Consider the following 25,079-nt stretch of genomic DNA (forward strand, 5'->3'; position numbering starts at 1 on the left):
TAAGTATGTGATTGTGAAATGACTCCAGTTCAAAAGTTGACCTGTTGACTGAAAGGAAAAAATGCACTGTATTTCAGCTTTATTCATATGCGATTTCATGACATAGCAGCAACACAGTCGAATCTCAATGAATTATCTGCATAGGGCAAAGTACTGTACTGTCAGACCTGAAATGTATACTTGCCACTTTTTGTCAGTTAAGAAGTAAAGTTAGGTTGTGCCTGCCATTCACACAGCATACGTGAAACGCACTGATGACATATGATGTCTTGCTCAACAGGCTGCGCAGTGCTATGCAAACACATGTTGACTGATACATGGTATCATTTCATTGAAGAACATTTTAGGGTCCTATGCCTTCCACAGATGATATTTATAAAAATACATTTAGACCGCTTAACACAGTGATTGCTATCAGGATATGAGGAGACTTTCAACCAGCATAACAAAAACCTATTGCACCTTTAACAACATAGTATTAACAAATAGTGTAAATTAAAGTGTTAATTAACACAATGCGTCGAAGCTATGCATTTAAACTTTCAGTTGTCTGCTTTAATTAATCATTAGCCAACGATTTGCAAAAATATCATCAAAGGGGTGGTATAATGCCCCTTTTTACAAGATTTAAGATAAGTCTATGATGTCCCCAGAGTGTGTATGTAAAGTTTAAGCTCAAAATACCCCACAGATATTTTTTATAGCATGTTAAAATTGTCCTTTTTTGAGGGTGAGCAAAAATGCGTCATTTTGTGTGTGGGCTCTTTAAATGCAAATGAGCAGCTGCTCCCGGCACAGAGGGCAGAGCTTCAACATCTCTTTTTTTAGCAGAGCCATACAGAGCCCTTTGTTGCGAAGCAGGGTTCATGTAAATTTTAGGGTTTGTAATGTCACTAACCCAGGAGGAAGCTCGTGTAGTCCCTATCAGTCGTTTGTTGTAATCCTTAAAAAGTGATTTCGGTAAAAGAAAATATCTCATTTTGCTTTGAACTTTGAGCTTTGTAACTTTGCAGATGTTGTTTATGCTCAAACAGCAACATTACACACTAACTAAAGTTAAAAAAGTGAAATCATAATCAGCCACTCCTTTAAGCTATATTATGACTTTACTTGTTGAGGCACATTAACTCATTATTATTAAATAATATGTCGGTTATGGTTGACATACCTACTAAAGTTTTAGGCCTGTGGGACACTTGCACAGTGAATGTAATGTTAGAGAATGTGTTTGTAGGATTGGCAAGTTGGGCAGCACACAAATATTAGCGCCACAGACAGCTGTCATACCGTGTCTATACCGGACACAAGGGTTATCGCGGTGTGCCGCTATAGCCATCTACACTGGACGTGACAGACCATTGAAACTTTCTCCTTAGTATCAGAAGTAGTGCGAGTGCTTGAAGTTCTACGTCAGAAAAAGAACGGGCATCTGTTTACTGTCGAGGATTTGTTGTGTGGCATTGCATTGCGCCGCATCTGGTGTAGACAGTATCACTGATTATAATGGGTTATATTGTCTTGTGCCATGTAATGTCGCGTCACTCGCGACCGGTGCAAAAAGTGACGAAATGGGTTGTGTCCCACTCCAGCCTATGAATCCTAGACCTCAAGCTTCAACCAGAAATTATACTGTGCCATGAACAAGGCAGTAAATGTGCTCGTTCATCTGGTACAGTGCCATCCTGGTCGCAGACGAATGGAAAATGAAATCCATGGTTTAGTTGAAGTCAAAACCAAAAGGACATATTATTACTTAATGAGTTAATAGTCAAGTGCCTCAACATGTAGTCATAACATAACGGTATCTTTGCAAATCGTAAGCTAATGATTAGGCCTACTTAAAACAGACAACTGGAAGTTGAAATACATATCTTCCACCCATTGTGGTAATTAAAGGGATAGTTCACTTTGAAAATAAATTTTGGTATGTTTTAGCTTACCTCAAGGGCATCCAAGATGTAGGTGTCTTTTTTTCCACAGTAGTTTCAATTTAGATATTTTTAGGTCAAACCGTTCTTGTCTGTCAGTCATTTCATGCAGGTCTATGGTCACTGTCTCAAAGAGCATGCGCAGAGTCCAAATTAAAACAATTCCCCATCGTCCAAATTAAACAATTCCCCATCGTAAGTACACATTGATGGCCTAAGACACGAAACGAGCGGTTTGTGTGAGAAAACGAACAGTATTTATATCGTTGTTATCTCTTGAAAACAGCACACGTCCAAATGATCTGACGGCGCGGGCGGGTATAGATATATACACTAGATGTCGCTTGGTTACGGTTTCGTTCCAATGAACTGCAGTAGCCAAGGCGACATCTATGTATATATACACATTGAAACTACTGCGGAAACAAAGACACCTACATCTTGGATGCCCTTGAGGTAAGCTAAAACATATCAAAAATTAATTTCAAAGTGAACTATCCCTTTAATACATTCATTTACACTATTAGTTAATATTATGTTGTTAAGGAATGAATACTGTCACAGTTATGCTCTGTTTAGTTTAATTTGCATGGACATTGTTTGTTTCTCTTCAGTTAGGCTACCTGTTTGTCATGAAGATTAATTTAACAAGCACAGCTGTCTGCATTTAATTCATTATCTTTGTGTTTGCCTCAGTTTGTTTCACTCATTGTCTGGTATTGCTGTGTTCTACACGTTGTCACATTGCCTTTTTACACGTGGATTACCTTATTTTGCTTGTTTAATAAACCTTTTTGTTATTTTGAACCTTTTTGGAACTCCTTTTCAACATCACCTGGACTAAGACGTTACAAATACATGATTACACATTTAATTAATAGCAATTCATATATTAATCTATTAATCAGATGGACTCTTTATTAGTTTCTGATGAAGTAATCATGAATGAATGGTTTAGTTCTTCATGAGTCATACATTAACTCATAATTATCTGTGCATTAGTTAAGCATGAATTAATGCATATTAATGCACCGTATTATAAAGTGTTACTAATAGTTGTTAAACACCATGTGTAAATGAGTCTAACTACATATTTCTTCTCCAAGAAAGATGAAATAAAACTGAGTAAAAATGAACATGCAGTAGCACCTTGAAACAAAACAGATTTACCAGAAAGTTTCTTGTGTAAACTCACCCGCAGACTGTTTGTCATGCTTATTTGGCAGGAGACAGAAGAGAACAAGAATCAACAGTTCAGCTACTGAGCCTTCTCTGCAATCTGGATACAAACCTCCCACTATGCAATCTGCCTGTCATTTAACCAATTTAACTTTTACATTTAAACAAGTCACGTGGATTTCCCACACAATAATCTGTCATCATCATGCAGAGTTATCAAATATAGAACTGAGTGCACGGAGAACAACCACACAGAGCATAAAAATAGTACTTTTTCCTGTTTCTGTTTCATACATTTATCTGATATCTCTTCTCATTTCTTCTGTCATAAGAAGCCCATGAGACATGAGTGGATTATGAATCAAACATTCATAATCCACATTCAATCAACATTTTTTGGGGGATGACTGGCTCTGCTGCCTCAGTCAAAAGGATGGACCTGTCCTTTGATATTGAAGGAGTTCATGTTAAGCCTTCGTCATCTATTCGTAACCTTGGTGTCTTAATCGACTCAACTCTATCTTTTGGCTCTCATATTTCTTCTCTTGTTAAAAACTCTTTTTTCCATCTTCGTAATATTGCATGTCTTCGATCTTCTCTTATTTTAGCTGATGCTGAAACCTTAATTCATGCATTAATCACATCGCTCTATTTCTTGGTCTGCTCAAAAAACTTATTGCAAGATTGCAGTATGTTCAAAACTCAGCCGCAAGAGTTCTCACCTCCACCAGGCGTTCTGCTGACATTCCTCCTCTGCTTCATGACCTTCACTGGCTACCCGTGGCATCACATATTCACTTTAAGGTATTACTTCTAACATTTAAGGCATTAAATGGTCTTGCACCTCCATATCTGTCTGATCTACTTTACTCTTACCGCCCTGCCGGTCCCTTAGATCAGCTGAACTTGGTTTATTGTCCATCCCTCGTTTCCAGTTGCCTACTGTAAGAGGAAGGTCATTTAGTGTTAATGCTCCTAAATTATGGAATTCATTACCCCTTACACTTCGTAATATCTCATCTGTGGCTACATTCAAGACTCAGTTAAAGACATATCTATTTAACATGTATTTTGGATAATGTGACTATATGTGTCCTTATGTGATTGTAATGTGTGTGCGGGTGTGTAAATGTATTGAAATGTACAATGTAAAGCGACCTTGAGCTACAGAAAGGCGCTGTAAAAATAAAACTCCTTCTTCTAAAACAGAGTGTACTGCCGGCAGGCGCCACCCAGCTACGAAACAATTAATAATCATATTTTTCAAAACTACTGCCTTGATCAACACAAAATAGGTGTAATTTGAAAGCTTTGAGTCTGAACTTTACAATGAATGTAGCCAATTTGATTAACTCTTAAGTAGTGCTGAGACATATGCTGATAAATAGAAAAAATGTTTTCATAATTTATTAAATACTTTTTTGTACTATGTACTTATTATGTCGAAAACATCATAAAGCTCAGTAGTCACATGTCATATGTCATCTGAAAGGTCTCATGGAGTACAATACATCAAAAATGGGGCCCCACAAGACCTATATGTATAATAAGTATAGTGATGCTGCATTTATGTCACGTTTTCATTCGTAACTTCATGAAACATGCTCCGATCATAGAAAATGGTACATTATTATTTACATCAGATTCTCATTAAAGTAGCCTATCTGATTAAAATGAGTCCAAAAAATGTTTTGGAGTTATGAGTCTTTACTTTAGTGTATGTCACTCAAAAAAAAAAAAAAAAAAAAAAAAAAATCCTCAAAAAATGCCTTCAGGGCTTAAGGGGTTAAGTTGCATGATTATTGGAGAGTATGGGTAAAGCAAATAGCCTATAATTCACATCTAAGTTTTGTCTGCCAAATCATGTAAAAATAATTCATATTATTATTAATTATTGTTAATTAAAATAGCATAATTTAAGTAAAACATAATAACTTTATAATTTAAGATTGTTTTATATGCCAATTCTTGAAATTATGTTTTTTTATAATCATCATTATATAATTTATAATCACCTTTTATAATCACCTTTTAATTTATGGGAAAATAGGCATACCCAAAAGTCATCATGGCCTTCTCTATTGTTAGGAACTGTAAAATATACAAGTAATGGCTCAAGTCAAGACTTGACTTGACTTAATGGCACATCACAATATACCTAACCTCAACATAATCAAATCCACTTTATTTCAGAAGTAAACTAATTGTTTTGAGGTTTAATAAGCTATTTTTTTCTTTAAAGAAAGTTTGTCATATTAACGTTTTTTTTTTATAGTGAAATATTACATAAAAACTGTGTGCAGCACTAATTCTATTTAAGTTTTGTTGTTGTTGTTATTAAATTATTGTTAAATTTGTGATTTATTGTTATTTTTAAAATGTCAAAGCAGGTCTCTTTCATACAACAAAAATGCATGATAACTGACTGTCAAAAATATTTGTAAATATGACAAGATTTGAATCCAGGTCCCCGGCATGCTATTTAATACTGTAACACGTCTTACACTTAACTATTATAATCATAAAATCATAAATCAGGTGCGTGATGCCTCTCATCTGTGTAAGCTTTATGGTTGGTCCCTCATAAATTCTGGAAATTTCTTGTGTAATTGTAACTTCTTGAGTCCTCTGTTTAACCCTCTACATCTTTCTTTCTCTTTCTCTCTCTTTCACACACACACATTCTCTGAGCTTTAATAATGCTTTAGATCCTCTCAGGCCTCTCTTGTTCCCTGAGCACCTGTGCAATAAACCCTGAATCTCTGAACTACAACGCTATTTAACGCAAACGGCTGCCAGAGGTCATTCAGTAGGGAGCTTTCCAGCAGGGCTATATTTACATTCATCTTTCCTCTCCCCCATTCTTTCTATCTCAGAAAGCCACCAGTCTCACACGAAATGTCATAATGACTGCCACCATGCACCCTGGAATTTACATAGAAAACCACCTACCAAGTCGTAATTGTAAAAAGGGTTCAAAATTAACATTCAACAAATGTGAGAAAAAGTTGGCTGGAAACTTTATTAGGAACTGCTAACAGAGGTGGGGGACTTGAGTTAAGAAAATTTAAGGACTAAATGATGAATATGACTTGAGGGCATAAAGCCTATTTACCTTCATCTTCGTGTTCGTGTTTGTGTGTGATAGCAAGTGTCAAATGAAAATGAAGAAGAGAATCTCAGATTGTTTCTTTTGAATATAAATACTGACCAAATTAATAAAAGGAGATATGCTGATTTGCAAAGCCAGGATATCAGACACGACCATCAGAACCTCAAACCTCCTTCTCCACTTCAAAAAGGTTTAATATAATAGTTAATTCTAATATCTAGAGAGAATGATAAACAAAACAGCATGCTTCTTTATACAAAATAGTGTTTTAGATGTATCTTAAAGCATTCAAAATATTAAAATGATTATTAACAATTAATCTCAGGTTTTGTAGTTAATGTGATGTCAAACTAGCTGACATTTGCCTCTTCAAATAGTGCTTTAATATCAAATATGTCCCTCTTTGTTATGATGGAATACAATATACATGATACATTGTTTATCAGTTAGAATACTTGATTTTGAGTGGATTTTAAATACAACAGTTCAATAAACAAGAAGTCAATATTAAGTGACATTTATGTCAATATTATCTGTTTTTGCTTTAATTAAAAGCAATTTCTTTAATTAAAATAGTTCCAAACAAAGCAAAAGAGGAATGCGTCTCCATGCAACACACAGTTGAGTTTCGTTGCTGAACGAATCCGGGGTTTTGATCGAATCGGTTCACTGATTCACTGACCAATTCATGAACAGTCATTTGTTTCATTTCTAAATAAATCAGCTGTTTTGAATGAATGCATCTATGACTCACTCATTAAGACGGTGACTTGCAGTTACTGGCAGTTTTAATTTCATAATTAAAAGTAGCATTTCATTTTTTACACCATTTGATATTTCTATATTCAAACTTTTATATTTAAAACATTAATCTCATTCATTATTTATGCAGATGTAATTGCAATGTAAATGCATTCATGCCACCTCTAAGATGATGCATAATTTAATAAGGTAAGAAAAAAATGGAAAATTCTATATTAATTCATTCACATCACTGGCATTAAATCACTAAAACAAAAATATGAGAAAATTGCAATGTGCTTTAGGTGCACAAATATTAATAATAAAAAAAAAATAACAACTGTAAGAAGTGAAATATATTTTCTCATTTCATCCTCCATTGATGATTTTTTATACACTGGGAACACTGAAAAGTAACAAAACTTGCTTTATCTCAAATAAAAAAGTAAAAGAAAAGAAAAAAATGTGACAGACCAGCAACTGCTGGCCAAGCAGGATCTTATAACTTTAAACAGTGCCATGTTTGAGCATTAAAAATAAGTTCACCCATGGGTTCTGTCAAAGGTATGGTTGCAGCACAGTCCCAGCACTAATTACCAATGGACATTTCTGAAATCATATAATTTGTATATTTACTGTGGTTGTTGTTTCAGGAGTGATTTTTTTTTCTTTCAGTTTCACCGTCATTAATTTGCACCATCTGTCTCACACTGATGTCAGACTGAGGTGACACGACGAGGTGTTTGTTGTCTATTTTTACTTCCATAACGAGAAGTCTGCATGCCACTCAGACACCTCCACCCAGCCGCTACTGGACCATATGGCTGGGAGGTGGGCGACACAGTGCCTTACTGGACACTGGGGCAGAGGGTGGACGAGTTCACAATGATTGTATCGTTAACTTAAGCCCCATATAATGCCATGTGACCATCCTGCACAGGGAAACAACAGTCGTGAATAGGGTACTAAATCAGAATGGTTCCATAAACAGTCGCGTGTGCGTTCTTCTGTTGATGTGGACGAAACATAATAGTGAATAAATTAATGATTAATATTCTACGCAAATAAACAGCAATTATTAGACTGCATTTATGCCAGCTCGAACAAGACCGTGAAAAGTAATTTAAATGTCTGTAAAAAAAAAAAAAAAAACTTTTTATTGAAATTACAATTTGGCAATGGAATTGGACTTCTTATTTTTCAAAGTTTTCTATATTTTTTCCTTAAAGGCACAATATGCAACTTTTTTGCTTTAAAAATAGCAAAACTCACTATATCTATGTTATATATTTTTTTTAGTTGTGTACTTACATTATCCCAACTGTTTCCAACAACTTTCAAACCAGGAGAAATTTGTAATTTAATTCGAAGACACGTACCGTTTCTTTATTTCCGTTTTGTCGCCGTCAATGGCGTCATATCCGCGTTGTCCCTGGTTTCTGCTCGTATTGCCATAGCAACCAGAGCTCTCTGATAGTAACCAAAGCGACAGAGTAGTTCGCAATGTCTATCTGCACGCCGTTGTTGTTTTGTTCAAACATTATGGACCATGGCAAGCAGACTTTGGATAAAAAAGGAGAACTAAAACGAGAATCAATATCAGCGCGGTGTTTTCGAGATGCCGAGAGCTCCCATAGACAGTAACATTATATAAACGAGAGCTCCACGTCCGAGACTTCGACCGCTCCTACATGTACTTTATTAAACAGGTGAGCACATTTACATAAAACTAATCAATGTTATATAGTTCAACAATGATAAAATGTTAGAATATGATCTGTATGTTATTCTAATGTTGATCTAGCTTACTGCTAGTCTCATACAGATGAACTAACATAAATGTCAACACATTCAAATGCAGTTTAGTGTGATAGTGTAATGTTAGACCAAGTGAAACAGCGCTGCGTTACCTCACAAGTTTAATTAATCTAATAAACTGACCTGTGAGTAGTAATTCTGCACTCGCGTGTAGTTCGGTAGAACGAAATGTCCATATTCCTTTTATATCCGCGGGACTCACATCGCGTGTGGAGCTGATAGCTGTCTCTTAGCAATCTTGACCTGCTTCATATCACAGTCATGATAAAAGCATCGATGTATTTACATCGTAAATATGTAAACATTATTAGATTGGTCGGCTTGACGTTGACGACAAGATCCATAATTCTTAGCAAATGTTGCGTCATCAAACTACGCCTTTGTTATTGTAAGAGGCTAGCGACCCCTAGCAGCGAAAAAAATTACATACTGTACGTTTAAACGATCTTATAATGTTCTAGATCCTGTTATAATGTTATAATGATCTAATAATGTTTATGGATGACTGAATACATCAATGCTTTTATCATAAATAAAATTATAACATTATAACAGGATCTAGAACATTATAAGATCGTTTAAACGTACAGTATGTAATTTTTTTCGCTGCTAGGGGTCGCTAGCCTCTTACAATAACAAAGGCGTAGTTTGATGACGCAACATTTGCTAAGAATTATGGATCTTGTCGTCAACGTCAAGCCGACCAATCTAATAATGTTTACATATTTACGATGCAAATACATCGATGCTTTTATCATGACTGTGATATGAAGCAGGTCGAGATTGCTAAGAGACAGCTATCAGCTCCACACGCGACGTGAGTCCCGCGGATATAAAAGGAATATGGACATTTCATTCTACCGAACTACATGCGAGTGCAGAATTACTACTCACAGGTCAGTTTATTAGATTAATTAAACTTGTGAGGTAACGCAGCGCTGTTTCACTTGGTCTAACATTACACTATCACACTAAACTGCATTTGAATGTGTTGACATTTATGTTAGTTCATCTGTATGAGACTAGCAGTAAGCTAGATCAACATTAGAATAACATAGATCATATTCTAACATTTTATCATTGTTGAACTATATAACATTGATTAGTTTTACGTAAATGTGCTCACCTGTTTAATAAAGTACATGTAGGAGTGGTCGAAGTCTCGGACGTGGAGCTCTCGTTTATATAATGTTACTGTCTATGGGAGCTCTCGGCATCTCGAAAAAACACTGCGCTGATATTGATTCTCGTTTTAGTTCTCCTTTTTTATCCAAAGTCTGCTTGCCATGGTCCATAATGTTTGAACGAAACAACAACAGCATGCAAATAGACATTGCGCACTACACAGTTGTCTGCGTCTGTCACTTTGGTTATACTATCAGAGGGCTCTGCTCATAGCTCTGGTTACCATGGCAGTACGAGCGGAAACCAGGGACAACGCGGATATGACGCCATTGACGTCGACAAAACGGAAATAAAGAAACGTGCCGTGTCTTCGAATTAAATTAAAATTTCTACTGGTTTGAAAGTTGTTGGAAACAGTCGGGATAATGTAAGTACACAACTAAAAAAAATATATAACAGATATAGTGAGTTTTGCTATTTTTAAAGCAAAAAAGTTACATATTGTGCCTTTAAAAGAATAATTAATGGAAACATTACACAACCATGATAATTAAGAAAAATCAGAACCAGAATCATTCTATTTTTAAGGTGCTGTTGACAATAACTAAACTTCTTGAGCCTTAAAGAAAAGGGCTGTATTATTTGCCCTTAGCTATAACATAACATAATTGCTGGAGTTTTTGTATTGTAAGAGAATAACCATAATGCACAGACCTGGATCATCCTCACCGGACCTCAGACCGATAGGGGTTCATTAGCTTTTCATAAGATATTACATCAAAAGGAACTGATCTGTTTCATGGACTGGCTTCTTAACATTAGACATGTGGTACTTGTGATGTTGATGCAATCTGCCTCAATTTCATTTGTAATGAGAAGGGCCTTTGGTCTCCGAGCACTTAACAGAATAGATGGTCTCAGAAGCTAGAGGAAATTAGAAATATGAGCCAAATCATCTGTTGAGAGCTGTGTGCTGCAGTTTGACTGGCACATGAATGGATGCACAGGAAGTGAGGGAGTAGGACAATGATCTTCGCACTGCCAACTGCTTTAGGAGCGCACGGCGAAGGCAGCTATACATCACTCACTCAGATAGCTCCGTGCGTGTGTTAATCCAGTTCGCTCTATGCATCTCTGCTTGTGTGTGTGTGTGATATGTAAACGAGTGACTCACACAGCATGACTAATTAAATGCTTATGGAATGTTAGGAGCAATGTGCAGATTGCTGCTGGCACACACGCCATGCTTAATTCAGCGTCACTGCATAAAGGGCTTCTAATCTGATGTCAGAGCCATTCGCAAACAGCGGGACCTGGCAGAGGAAAGACCCACTGGAAAGCATTTCCACTCTCACATAAGCAGCGACACTAGCTTGTTTCACAAACTGTTAAAAATGCTATGATCAATAAGTCATGGCAACATATGTTATATTCATTAACAAATCAAAATAATTTAACCAATTAAAAAAAAAAAAAATAATTGTTAATCAAGGTTCAACTTTAAAAATGAGTTCAAATGACTCATACAGTGAATTAGATTAGTACTTCAATTACATTGTGACTTTAAAGTGCACACTACAAGGCTGAAGCAACAAATAACAGCCAAGAAATTGTGAAAGAGCAGAAGTGCACAAGAAGAGAGTGAGAGAGTCAAGAATGCTACATCCAGAATCAACTTGTGTTTAAATTTTGGGATCATCTATAAGAAAGAGAACTGTGTACTTTGTATCCTGTTTTTGTCCTGACAGAAAGACCCTAATAACCTTGCAAGTGTTTCACAATAGATCTCAAGAACGTTACAAACTACCCAGATTTCCCAAGAAACAAAAATCTGCAATAAAAAGTACATTGAAAGAAATTTCAATATGAAAAAATGTCTTATCAAAAACTTCCTGTCACGTGCACATCTTGGACTCTGACTCGCTCTCACTCACAAGCTGCGTCCCAATTCAGAGGCTGCATCCTTTGAAGGCCGCATTTGAAGGCCGAATGTGTCACAGCGGCGCAAAACAAAGCCTGTGCCAATTCGAAGGCTCCTTCAAATGTAGCCTCGAAATGCGTCCTCTGTTTCCCGGGCAGTGAAGGATACAACAGATGGATCTTCGCAGCATTGCCTAATGCTAATCCTCTGTTTCTTCAGTTAAAAAAACTCCCACACCTTCATGTCCGGCGTTGGTGTGTCGTTACACTTCCTATGCTATCCACAATTAATGGGGGAAATGGACTAGGGGAAATCTGAGATACTTAAAAGACACATAACTGATGCCATTCTGTCCCTGAGCTATAAAACAGCAACCTTTGAGCAATAAAATTTTCCTGTGGGCTGTTTTAGGGATGCAGCACAGTGGAAAGGGTGTGTGTGTGTGTGTGTGTGTGTGTGTGTGTGTGTGTGTGTGTGTGTGTGTGTGTGTGTGTGTGTGTGTGTGTGTGTGTGTGTGTGTGTGTGTGTGTGTGTGTGTGTGTGTGTGTGTGTGTGTGTGTGTGTGTGTGTGTGTGTGTGTCTGGTTGTGCAGTGGTTGCCCTGTGAGGCAGTCAGGTGAAATAGGTGGGTAATTGAAAGCTACATCATTACATCCAGCTTTGTCTTCCCTCCTGCCTCTATTTCCCTCACCTCCTCCCTCTAGCACTTCCATCTATCCGCCCCATTGTCTATAGTCTAGTCCCGGCACACAAAAAACCTTCCCTCTTTCCTGGCCCGGGCTTCTACAACAACTGATCCAATGTCTCAATACTGCTGTGAACTCGTTTCCTCCTCTGCTTTTGTTCTCCGTCTACTTCTTTTACCTTCTGCCAGTCACTATCCACAAACATTTAAAAGCTGCTTTTCTTTGAAACCGCGGTGGTTTTGTGCAGGAGTGTGATTTAAATTATAGCGGGATTATGTGTGTGGCAAAGAGCTGGATTCAAAAAGACCACACTTATGCTCACACGCTCACTTACAAACACTGTTTATTTTGTCCCTTTTCTTCATGTCTTCTTTTTTACTGTCTCTCACTCTGCCACCTCCCTCTGCCAAACCTCTCACACATACTTCTTTGTCTGAACCAAAACAGAGTGGTATTGTGAATGATTTAATGAAAGTGGGAGGCTTATTTGCAAATGAAAGTTCACTTCGGTTGCTAGTCCTGAGCTCAGAGAACATACAAGAACAGATTTCATGCTGGAGGGTGAGATGCTACACAAACTAAAGCCTTTACAGTATAGAGCAGCCGTATAGGGCAGAGGTCCAACAACAGTGTTTCAAAATAGATCTTTCATACAAAAACAACATAAAAAACAAATTCCAAGGGAAAAACAAAATACTATATGTTGTACATGACGAAATATGGCTAAAGTGTCTGGGTTAACCACAGACAGTTCTGTCATCATTTACTCACCCTCAAATTGTTCCAACCCTGTATAAATTAATTTGTTCTGCTGAAGATATATTTTTAAGAAACTTTGTACCAGGCACTTTGGGGCACCGTTGACTTCCATAAGTTGGAAAAAAAACTACTATGGAAGTCAATGGTGCCCCAGAGCCGTTCAGTTTCCCACATTCTTCAAAATATCTTCCTTTGTGTTCAACAGAACAAAGAAATGTATACAGGTTTGGAACAACCTGAGGGGGAGTAAATGATGAAAGAATTTTTCATTTTTGGGTGAACTATCCCTTTAACCTTTGTATCCTGTTAAACTTGTGTTAAAAAAAAACTGCCACTGTGACAATCTTTTTTAGTATTATGGGAGAGCATAGTGGTGCCTGTATATACAACTTATAATCAGATATTTTATTAAAGGGTTAGTTCACCCAAAAATGAAAATTATGTCATTAATGACTCACCCTCATGTCGTTCCAAGCCCGTAAGACCTCCGTTCATCTTCGGAACACAGTTTAAGATATTTTAGATTTTGTTCGAGAGCTTTCTGTTCCTCCATTGAAAGTCAATGGACGGCATACTGTTCACGTCCAGAAAGGCAATACAGACATCATCAAAGTAGTCCATGTGACATCAGTGGCTCATTCTTAAGTTTATCAAGCGACGAGAATACTTTTTGTGCGCAAAAAGTAAACAAAAATAACGACTTTATGCCACTATTCATTTCCTTCTCTCTGTGCCTCAAGTGAGTTCGCGTAGTGTTTCAGCGTAGCGCGTCTGTGTTGTACGTCACACATAGGCTCACTATTGGCCGACGCTGGTCATGTGTGATGCGTGTGACGTACAACACAGACGCGCTACGCTGAAACACTACGCAAACTCACTCGAGGCACAGAGAGAAGGAAATGAACAGAAAGCTCTCGAACAAAATCTAAAATATCTTAAACTGTGTTCCGAAGATGAACGGAGGTCTTACGGGCTTGGAACGACATGAGGGTGAGTCATTAATGACATAATTTTCATTTTTGGGTGAACTAACCCTTTAAAGGGGACCTATTTACAGTGGTAAAAATCCATCCACTCCTCTTTTTTTATCCCCATAAATCATAAGCAGTGTCTCAGAACAAATCATTTGCAGATTCTAGCTTTGTGACATCACATTGCACAGGCCCCGCCCACGACTGCTGATGGACTCTGTCCTATTAGCATAGACCCCGTCCTGAGAGCGGTACACAGTCTGCCATGTTTATCTACTCGCCAGAGCATTTAACAGCAGCATTCAAGTAAGAAATGTATTCTTATTAAAGCTACTAAAGTTATTTAATCAAGAGCATGAGTGATTTTCTGTTTTTCTTTTGTTGTTTGATTCATATTAACAGCATATATATCAGTAGGTACTGTATATCACGCTGCTTTCACTTTAATATATCTAATATACACGTGCAATTTCTTTCCCTGCTGTTTACTTTCACAGACATGACGACTGTTAATGTTTTTTTTTTTGCATAGCGTTGAGTGTATTTGACAGTTTAAGAGCAATAACACATGAAAAAGAACTTAGTTTAATATTCACGGGACGCGCCGTCTGACATCCAGTTTTCTGTGTGCTTAGAAAACCATATATCAGATTTAGACTGATTTAGATTCAGTTTAGACTGATATGGCTTTAAAACGCATGCAGATAATAAAAAAAAGTGAACCACAGAAACTCAAAACATGACCATGACAGTTTTTTTACTGTAATTCAAAATGATTTTTACAATCATTTAGAATTGGACAAATAATGATTAAAATGCATATAAAAGTCAGTATATACTGACTTTATAGGCAGATGAGGAAGATGAGGAAGTATAGGCAGATGAGGAAGACCTTGTAAGAGACTCTAGTTAGACTGTTTTAGTAGTTAACTGTTTTAATAACAGTAAGTATTGTGAAAGGTTATAAATATTAACACTTATTTTACTTATATTATATTACATAAATATGGTGGCTGTAGAAATGTGAATTCCATGTAAATTTTCTTGTGACATACTGGATGTAAGCTGGATCAGCCCGACAGTTTAGCATGATATAAGCTAAAGAATCAACATTTTTGGTACCACTGTTCTCAAAGTATAAATGAGTAGAAATATGCTATTTAAAAAAATAAAATAAAAATAATAATAATCTTGACAAAGAGTTTTGGAGAAGCTGTACTTGTATGCCTTTTACCTACAGTAAAAAAAGGACATTTCCAAGATAGCCAGTCACTGAACTGACTTGCATTAAAGGGATTTTGGTTCCATACAAAGTCATTCAAGTAAATCATGTAGTTATAGCAAGAATCTTGGCAAAACTGTCTCAGAATTGACCTATTTTTACTACATTTCCTCTTATTTTTAGTCCATGAAATCTGTACAAATTGTGTTTAGCCGAGTCTACTGACTTTAGATCAACATGCATTGCAGCCAGTGTCTGATAAATAAGGGGTTTGTTCTTCGGTAAATCCCAGCAAGGTTCCCGGCTGTGTTTCTCAGCAGGTGCCAGGGCCTGCTGGGTTTTGGACTAGGTCAGCCTGGAGGACTTATCACATGGGAAAATGGGTGAGAATGCAGTCAGCAGTGCACCAAGTCATATTTCAGTCTTCCCACCATCTTTTCAGTTAAAGCTTGGATTGAGGAGCTTTATTTTAGGACTGCCAGAGATAGAAATCTTTGGAACTGACTAAAAAGCCTTAAAATACGTACTGACAAAATAAAACGCCAGAGAATACACCCCGGTACAGGTCACAGCTTTGGTTTGGAGAGACCTGAAAATCAAAAATTGATGCTACTAAAATCTCTGAGAGCTTTTGAACCATTCATGTGCATCAGTACAGCAGCCATAAAAAGCTTTACACGTTTCATTAATGCATTAACCTTTACACTGTCCAGACTGCATAACTAGTAAAACTAGTCAACCTCAAGCGCAGCTCAAGCGATATTATGGGAACAAAAGGTTACAAATGACTTTTCAAGCAATAAAATCACTCAATATGTGCTGCCATGTAAAAAAATAAATAATAAATGCTGCTCAAGCCTTTTGTTCCATCAACAACAACATCCATTTACACCATTAATTTCCCTGGGCTCCTCAAAAAAATAACCTGCATAATTCCCAAATTTAAAGCATATTAAAGAGACTGTGTTTACCCGTTGGTCCTGGTTATCCCAGAGGCAGATGAGGAAGACCTTGTAATAGACTCTAGTTAGAGTTCAGAGGGAGTATTTAATGTCATAATTTACTTACGATAGATTTTTGCACCCCTACAGCTGCTCGCTTAGGAGACTTCATGTCTCCTGCTGAGCTCCAGCCCCAGGGAGAGAGAGACAGAGTGGGACAGTTTAGCTATGATGGCATGAGTCAGTACCTCTCTCTCTAGGTAAACGTGCTGTGAGTCAACCTAACTCTCCTTTGATACAGATAACCTGTATATTGTAGGTTTACATTTGTGGACATGTCCCAAAATGCTATCAGGTGAGGATTTTTGTATCACCCATTATTTTAGATCTATATAATTTTGTACTTATTTCTTTTAAGCATTTCCTTTCTGATGTTAGTCAGAGGTGCCATATTTAAAGCTGTAATTTTTTCTTCATTAAAAAAGTTATACACAAAGAAATGATGTCATGTTCACATGACCAGCTGAATACTTGATCTTGGTAACCATCCTTTTATTTATGGAAGCTGTTACCGCCTGAAAATATAAACTACAAATTGCCATTTTATATCATACAATTGTGTCTTTTTCTCGCAATTATGGCTGTATATACTACTGTTCAAAAGCTTGGGGTCTGTACAATTTTTTATGTTTTTGAAAAGGCTGCATTTATTTGATAAAAAATACAGTAAAAACAGTAATATTGTCAATACATATAAAATAAATGTAATTTTTAAAATATAATTTATTCCTGTGATGCAAAGCTGAATTTGTAGTCACATGATCCTTCAGAAATCATTCTAATACGATGATTTGCTGCTCAAGAAATATTTCTTATTATTATCAGTGTTGAAAATATTTGTGCTGCTTAATATTTTTGTGGAAAACATGGTCCATTTTTTTCAGAATGCTTTGATGAATAGAAAGTTCGAAAGAACAGCATTTATCTGAAATATAAATCTTTTGATCAATTGAATGCATCCTTGCTGAACAAATATGAATTTGTTATTCAATTATTACTTAAAAAAAAAAAACGTTTAAACTGTAGTGTATCTCAAAATAGCAAATTCATTTATTTAAACTCAATTACCGGTAGGCAGAAATGGACTTCCACAGTTATTGGACAGTTTCTCTCATGGTTGACTGCAACGAATGAACTGGTAACAGAAAATTGTTAAACAAAAAATAATTACTGGGTGCACCTTTATCTTGATTCAAATGCAAATGAAGCTGTAAGGGATCGAAGTACAGTCAATTCAGTATGTCTTAGTGTTGCATACCTGATACATTAAAACATTTCCAGCGAACAAAAAACACAGGTTGTAAAAATGTGAAATTGGCACAACAGTAGGACATATTGAACAGACTGTGTGTCCATTGCTCACAGGTTTGATTTTCATCAAATTCTAATGAATGACTGATTTAAGCTTGTTTTAGTCCACATTCTCAAACATGCTGTGCTGTCCCTCTTTAAGGTTACTGTAGTTTTAATCTTGCCAATCCCTGTCATGGAGCAGAAATGCATTTACTCCCTCAGTGAGAATATTAACCCCTCAGAACAGCAGGTTTAGTGAATGTCAGGCTGGATGCTTTTCCCTCTGCTCTGTCTGTCTGAATTTATGGACTCTATTCATTTCCTCTGCCGGAATTCCTTCACACAGGAAATGAATCATGGATTCTGACATATAGTCATAGGAGGGTTTCTCCAATAAGAGCAGCTACGGGTGATAAATGGAGGAGTGATTTCCCCCACAAGTCGTTGCATTCTCTATGTCACTGTGGGGCCGACAGATTGTGACACTGACCAGCACTGAACTTTACACTTGCAGAATTTTTAACCTTTTGCCTGCGTTTTGATCTTTCGTAACAAGACCAAAAAGCTATTTAACTTCAGTTATTATACTGTAACTCATTCTCCAACAATTCAAGACTTTGTCCACATTTCTTTCTGCATTTCTTGTCTAAGCTATCATTTTTCATAGTTTGCTATCTGTCTCACTCTTTCTCGCTTTCCTCCTCACTATCCTTCCCCGTCTCCTGTCAAGTTCCCTTAATCACAAATGGCAGGTTATTGATTTGTGGTTGGGGCATTTTTCAGAAAATAGCACCTGACTGACAGTGCATCCATGACCAAAACATCATTCTCTTTACAGAGACATGGTTTGTGTTTGTGTGTGTGTGTGTGTGTGTGTGTGTGTGTGTGTGTTGTGTGTGTGTGTGTGTGTGTGTGTGTGTGTGTGTGTGTGTGTGTGTGTGTGTGTGTGTGTGTGTGTGTGTGTGTGTGTGTGTGTGTGTGTGTCTCAGCTAAGTGCAGGCATTATTATTTTTTTAATTTTTTTTATGCATTTCTCACATTGGGGCAAGGTTGAGGAATCAGACCTTCCCTGACTATAAAAAAATGAAACAGGCCAGCTCACGCACAATCGTGATTAATTAGCTGCCCATCATGACGGCTGTGGGTTCTAAGAATGGATGGATTGGCCATTAGAGCTGAATGGAGGAGAAAGAGGCCAGCAAGGTAAGCTGTCTGGGGCCTGACGGCTGAAGACACGGCAGGGAGACAGCACGTTTGCCCAGTCAGACTAAAGTCTATGCTATTGCCACACACACACACACACACACATATATATGCAGATTAGTTGCCTCATTTTCACAAACCATCATTTGTAGAATGAATGATGACACACAAGCTCACATATTCTCTAAGTCACACAAAAAAAGATTTGATCAAAAATACTGTAAAAAGAGTAATATTAAGGACATTTAAAAATAACTTTTTTTATTTTAGTATATTTGAAAATGTAATTTATTCCTGTGATGTCATTACTCCAATCTTCAGTGTCACATGCTCCTTCAGAAATAATTCTATGATGATTTGTTTCTAATTAGTATCAATGTTGAAAACAGTTTATTATATTAAATATTATTTATTATATTATATTATATTATATATATTATATTTATTATAAGATGCTGAATATTTTGTGGAAACAGTAATACATTTTTTCAGGATACTTTGATGAATAGAAAGGTCAACAGAACAGCATTTATTTGAAATATAAATCTTTTGTAACGTACTTTGTTCGTACAACGCATATCAAATCAAGAGGTATAAAGACAAATCACACTTTAAGCAAAACATTTCACGAAAAGAATTGTGTGATATGTGCCACTTGCAATGCAACCGTGAAACATTTTATGTGATTTAAGTCTCCAAAAGTGCCCAATCAACTGATTGATTAAGAATAGCATAATAAACATGTGGCTTTGCAAATCTGTCATAATTAGCTTACCCGTGTTTGAACTCTTTTCATGAAGACCCAGGCTAAGTTCCTCTGGCACAACGGTCCCCAATCATTCCCTCCGTGCACTATTCCTCTCTCCCTCCCTCGTCTGATGTATCCCACAGTGAGCTCTGTCAGAAGAATTGGTTATTGCTATCAGCACTCTGAACCGCTAATTATTCAGTATCCTATATCTCACATTCACAAACAACACCTAAGCTTTATTTAAACTTTGCTTCCAAACAAGCAGCTACTACTGTGACTTTACAAGAGCTAGCCATATATGGTTGTGCTGCTAGAGACTTCAATCTTCAAATCGAACTTCAATCGAATCTTAATAGACCATATGCACGCAGTGGGACCTGACATTTCAAAGCGTGAAAACTGATTTATAGCAACCTAAAAGTTTGTTTCATCAACACTGGTTGATAAAATTGACGCTTTGTCTTACACATCCTGTGAAGAGCTTCAATCGAGGTCACACAGTATCTCTAATGGCATCATCATACTTATGCTTTCCAGCTACAATGTTACACCACATTAGCCTGACTACGTCAGACTTCGTACTTCCGCTCAATTTCATTTCGCTTCTGTACTCAGTCTGAGACAGCGTCATAGCTTTCCGTTTTCCTCCGGCCTGAAAACAGCCGGGCCAATCAACGAACAGAGGGCGGGCTAAGAGCCGTGACGTAGACGCTGATTGTACCGTGGATGCGTAGATTTACTTCACATAATCTGCAAAAGTCGTTCACAGCCATTCGTTCACTCCGGTATTTCGCTCGATGGTTTTGTTTTCGCATCATACATGTGTTTACAGTGGAAGTTAGATGCGGCTAAGCATGCGCATAACACACGCCATAACCAAACGTTATGTGATTGGCTTACGGGTAACCAATAATTTTAAACTTCAGACAAGCGACCCCCCGCGAGAGAGAAAACACTTCTCTATTATGCCATTCCAGACTCTGTCTACGAAGCAAAGCAAAGTAGCAGAGTTTGGTATTACCAGGCTAACACCACATGACACTAGTTTACGATTCTGTGGACAGGTTTGCAAGTCCACCTCTGCTGCTGTCTGTCAGTCAGCGTCCAGCTTGTTACTGGATATGATGTTTTGGATGTGTGTTTTGTCATTTTATCAGACTATGGAGGGAAACATCACCTCTACTAATTGCATGTCCCTACCAGTGTTAGTTTAGAATTATACACTATTATAGTTTGGTTAAAGTAAAATAATTTGAGTTGCATGTAGTTGCATAGTTTGCCTATAGTTAGTAGAATGTCTAAAGTGGACCATTGAAATAAAGTTTCAATGTTAGTTTTTATAAATATTTTGAAAATCTTTTATTTTTTTATTTTCAGTTTTCAACATTATTTGTAAATTTTATTAGTTTTTATTACTATTTATTTTATTTTATTTATAGGTTTCATTTCAGTTTCAGTTTTTATTTATTTCCAGTTAGTCATTTTTAGCACTTAAATATAACAACTTATTTATTTCAGTTAGTTGCCAAGGCAGCATTTCTAATTCTTGTTTAGTTTTTCAGTTGCAAAAAGTTTTATCTAATATTTATACTTTTTTATATCAGCTTTATTCCAATAAACAAAAATGTTTTTAATAGTTTTAGTTTTTTATATTTAGTTTTTATTTATATTTTATATTTATATTTAGATCACAATGAACAACAAAAATTTTCACTCAGAAATTGCAGGTAAGTTTCTCAAATAAATACACAGAGCAATAAACACTGTAAAATTTTGAAGTAGAAAGACTGAAATAGTATTTTCTTGTAAAACTGCGAAAAAAAATGTTTACAGTGCATATTTGCCCTCCTCACCAAGTTTAACTGTGTCAAATCAAGATGCATTTCTACTTCCCTTATTCTTTCTTGCGCCTTTCACCCTTTGTGCCTTTAACATTCCTTAAAACATTTTAGTTCACAATGTAAGGCCCCTTTAAACCACCCTCACACACACACTCAAGTGTACACAAATAAACACATGCACACAAGAAAGATATTTTAAGAGTGCCATCTGTGATCGTGCCAACACAGACTGAAGTTCCTGTAGATGTCTCTCTTGTTGATCAATCCTTAATTATTCCCTCGACTCCTCTTCTGGCTCACTGCCCTTCAGTCCCACACTCTTAATTACTTTTTTTTTAAAGAGAAACAAACAATTATGCAAAGATCTTCACTCCCTTTATTTATGGAGGAATACCTTTGGGAGGAAGAGTTGGGCAAGAGAGAAGTTAATAAGTGCTCATCCTTCTCTTTTTTGCCAGATAAATGAATTGTTAAACAAAACACCTCCCCAAACTTGCAGCCTGACAGCAGGCAGAGTCCCAGAAGGCATTGCAGCATCAGTGGATTTTTGTCTGAGCACCGTGATTGGTTAGATCTCTGGCTCCAGTGTGGCCGTGAGGCACAATCGGACGCGGCACTGTTGGAATCTCTTGGCCCGGTCGATGGGGCTTTATTTAATGGCTGCTGCTGTTTCCTGCTTGTACACGATAGTGTTGAATGAATTAGATTTGTGGCCTCTGCGGCTCACAGATCAGCCATGAATAAATATTACAGCATATATTTATGACGTATTGATTTGTCTCCGTGCTCAGACGGAGAGCAGATTATGTACAGCGGGCGGTTTGTGAGTCGAGGGAGTGTGCAGTGCCGTGCGCCGTTCTGCTTTCCTCTGGAGGAGAACGGTACCTATTAGCTGAAGTCAGCGTGACTTTGGTTGTAGGTCATCTCTCATTAATATGAGGTGATTTCAACAAGCCACCTCTTATGCCTCAGATGACCACACTAATTAAAACAGTCTCTCATTTTCTCTCCCTCACAGCTCTTTCTCTCTTTCTAATAGCCCCTCTCTTACAAACTCTTTAACAGTCCTTTTCCTTAATGCCCATTACTTACATTCCATTAAAAAACCCAGTTAGGAACTTTACCAGGAGGAAAACCTAATAGGTTTTTTAACATACATGCTGTATAAGAACTCTTTAAAACTCCAAAGATGCTGGATAATAATAGTTTTAGCTTTCCCTAATGTTTTCTACTTTAGCATGCTTGTGTATTTAAAGATCCATCCTGGACCACGAGAACAAATCCAGTCAGATCCATGGTCCACTTCCACATTTAAACTGCAGGGTTGTGCAGCACTCAAAACTGAATTAAGAATGCTTATTAAATTCCAGTTCAGTTCTTGAATCTGAACTGGCAACTACCAAGCAGGAAGTAGAATTGAAATTGAAAGTGAATTCAGGAGGTAAAATAAATCAATAAAATTAAAGGGGGGGTGAAATGCTATTTCATGCATACTGAGTTTTTTACACTGTTAAAGAGTTGGATTCCCATGCTAAACATGGCCAAAGTTTCAAAAATTTAATTGTACGTTTGAAGGAGTATTTCTGTGCCAAAAATGCTCCTTCCAGTTTGTCACAAGTTTCGGAAAGTTTTTTTCGAGTATGGGTATGTGTGACGTCAGCTGGGGCGGAATTTCCTTTTATGGGTCCTAAGGGCACTTCTATCGGAAGAGCGCGGGCGCGCACTCGTAGCCCAGAGCAAGAGAGCAGAAAGCAGTTTGCCCATCATCACAGCGCTGTGCTCGGCTTTAGGGAAGTCAGTGTCACCAAAGAAGTGGGTTTTTAGTTGCCAGGGCAAGACATCCCTGCACAGATTCCCAAAGAACCCGGCATTAAGGGACCAGTGGATGGAGTTTGTTTTTCCAGAGCATCAACGGAGTTGTGCAAGACTGTTTGTTCCCTGCATTTCGACGATGATTGTTTTATAAACAAAGCCCAGGTCGTGCGTTGGAACCACAGGCGGTGAGTAAAACTGCTTGTCTGCTTCAAATGTCTGTGTGTTGTTAGCTATCGGCGCGTAAGCACAGCCCACACGGCACGCCTCCAGCCACTCGTTTTTTTCCGGAAAGACTCTGAACTGCCTATCTTTCTTTTATAAATATAATAAAACTAAAGACTTTTTGGAGATATGAAGGATGCAGTACTACTCTATAGGTACTCAAGATTAACATGAGATTGACTGAAAATGAGTGTTTCACCCCCCCTTTAATATAACCATTATTCATAGCATTCATTAAGTCTTAAAGGTATAGCGGAGGATTTTCTTTTTCCAGGTGGATCATCAAGACTATTGGTCCTCCTAAGTGTCAATCATTCTGGTGATATGTTTACGTAAGGCCGTCGTACGTGCTCGTCCCTAGGTAGTTTTCGCTTTCTGCACATGCGCACTTTCAGGTGTATATGTGTGGTGAGCTACGGTTTCAGCCATTCCTTTGAAAATGGCTGAGGGTCGCAAGAGAAAAAAAGTCTACGAGGTGTATGAGAAGAAGAGAAAGGCCGCAGAAGATAGAAACAAGACCAGTGTGTTTTTGGGAGATTCATTCACACGATGGCGTGCGCTCAAAACACAGGTTGGGCCTCCCACTGATGCCTCAGTCGCGAAGTTTCTACTCGACAGGTAAAGTTTGGCATGCTATTTGGAGAAATCCATTTAAAATCACTGCTAGTAAAAGTTAATGTAAGCTATGATTAGCGATGCTAGCCCTGACACAAGTCACGCACCGCGTAGACACGGTAAACATCTCAGTTTGCTCTCTCGTGCACACGTTTAATAGGCGTTCCCTCTCGGGAGCAAGTAGAGTGTTGCGCATGTGCATTTTTTCAAAAAGTGGAGAGGGCGGTTCTTTTCTAAAATTCGGGATAATCCTCTGCTATACCTTTAAGGTGTAATTTTATTTATTTCTTTTTTTAAAGGAGTTTGCCAAGACTAAATTTGAATGTCAGTTCAAGAACCTTGCTTAAAAGTTCAAACATTTTAACAAAAAAGTTTTGATGGAAAAAATGTATTTCCCCCCCAGAATTCCATCAACTTATTTTATTCAGTTAATTCCACTCACTGCATTCCTATTCAAATTCCAAATTGAACTACTGATTAGTCTTCAAATAGCTGAATTAAGTCTTTCGTTCTAGTATTTTCTGTGCAAAACAGATTAATAGCTTCTTGATATCAGACCATCTTTTCTTTAGTATGGCAGAATATTACACTGATCAGCCAATTGCTCAGGAAGAACAAAAACATTTTTGTTTACATGCATAATATCTGCAACAGTTTGGGGCCCCCAAATGGTCAGAGACCCCTGGCCACTGTGCCCCATTGGATTGTGTGCATGTTTGTTTCTCTATGATGTCTAAAGTGCCCAATGTGTAGCAATGTTAATGAAAATAAATGTGTGCATAGAGAGGGGGCGTGAAACAGATCGATAGGTTAGCATCACCAGAGCAGGGAAGGGGGTGATTATTGCTGATCAGGTTCCACAGGAGATCAATGACTC

The sequence above is a fragment of the Scardinius erythrophthalmus genome, assembly GCF_964197995.2.
Source record: "Scardinius erythrophthalmus genome assembly, chromosome: 1".
Taxonomy (NCBI): Eukaryota; Metazoa; Chordata; class Actinopteri; order Cypriniformes; family Leuciscidae; genus Scardinius; species Scardinius erythrophthalmus.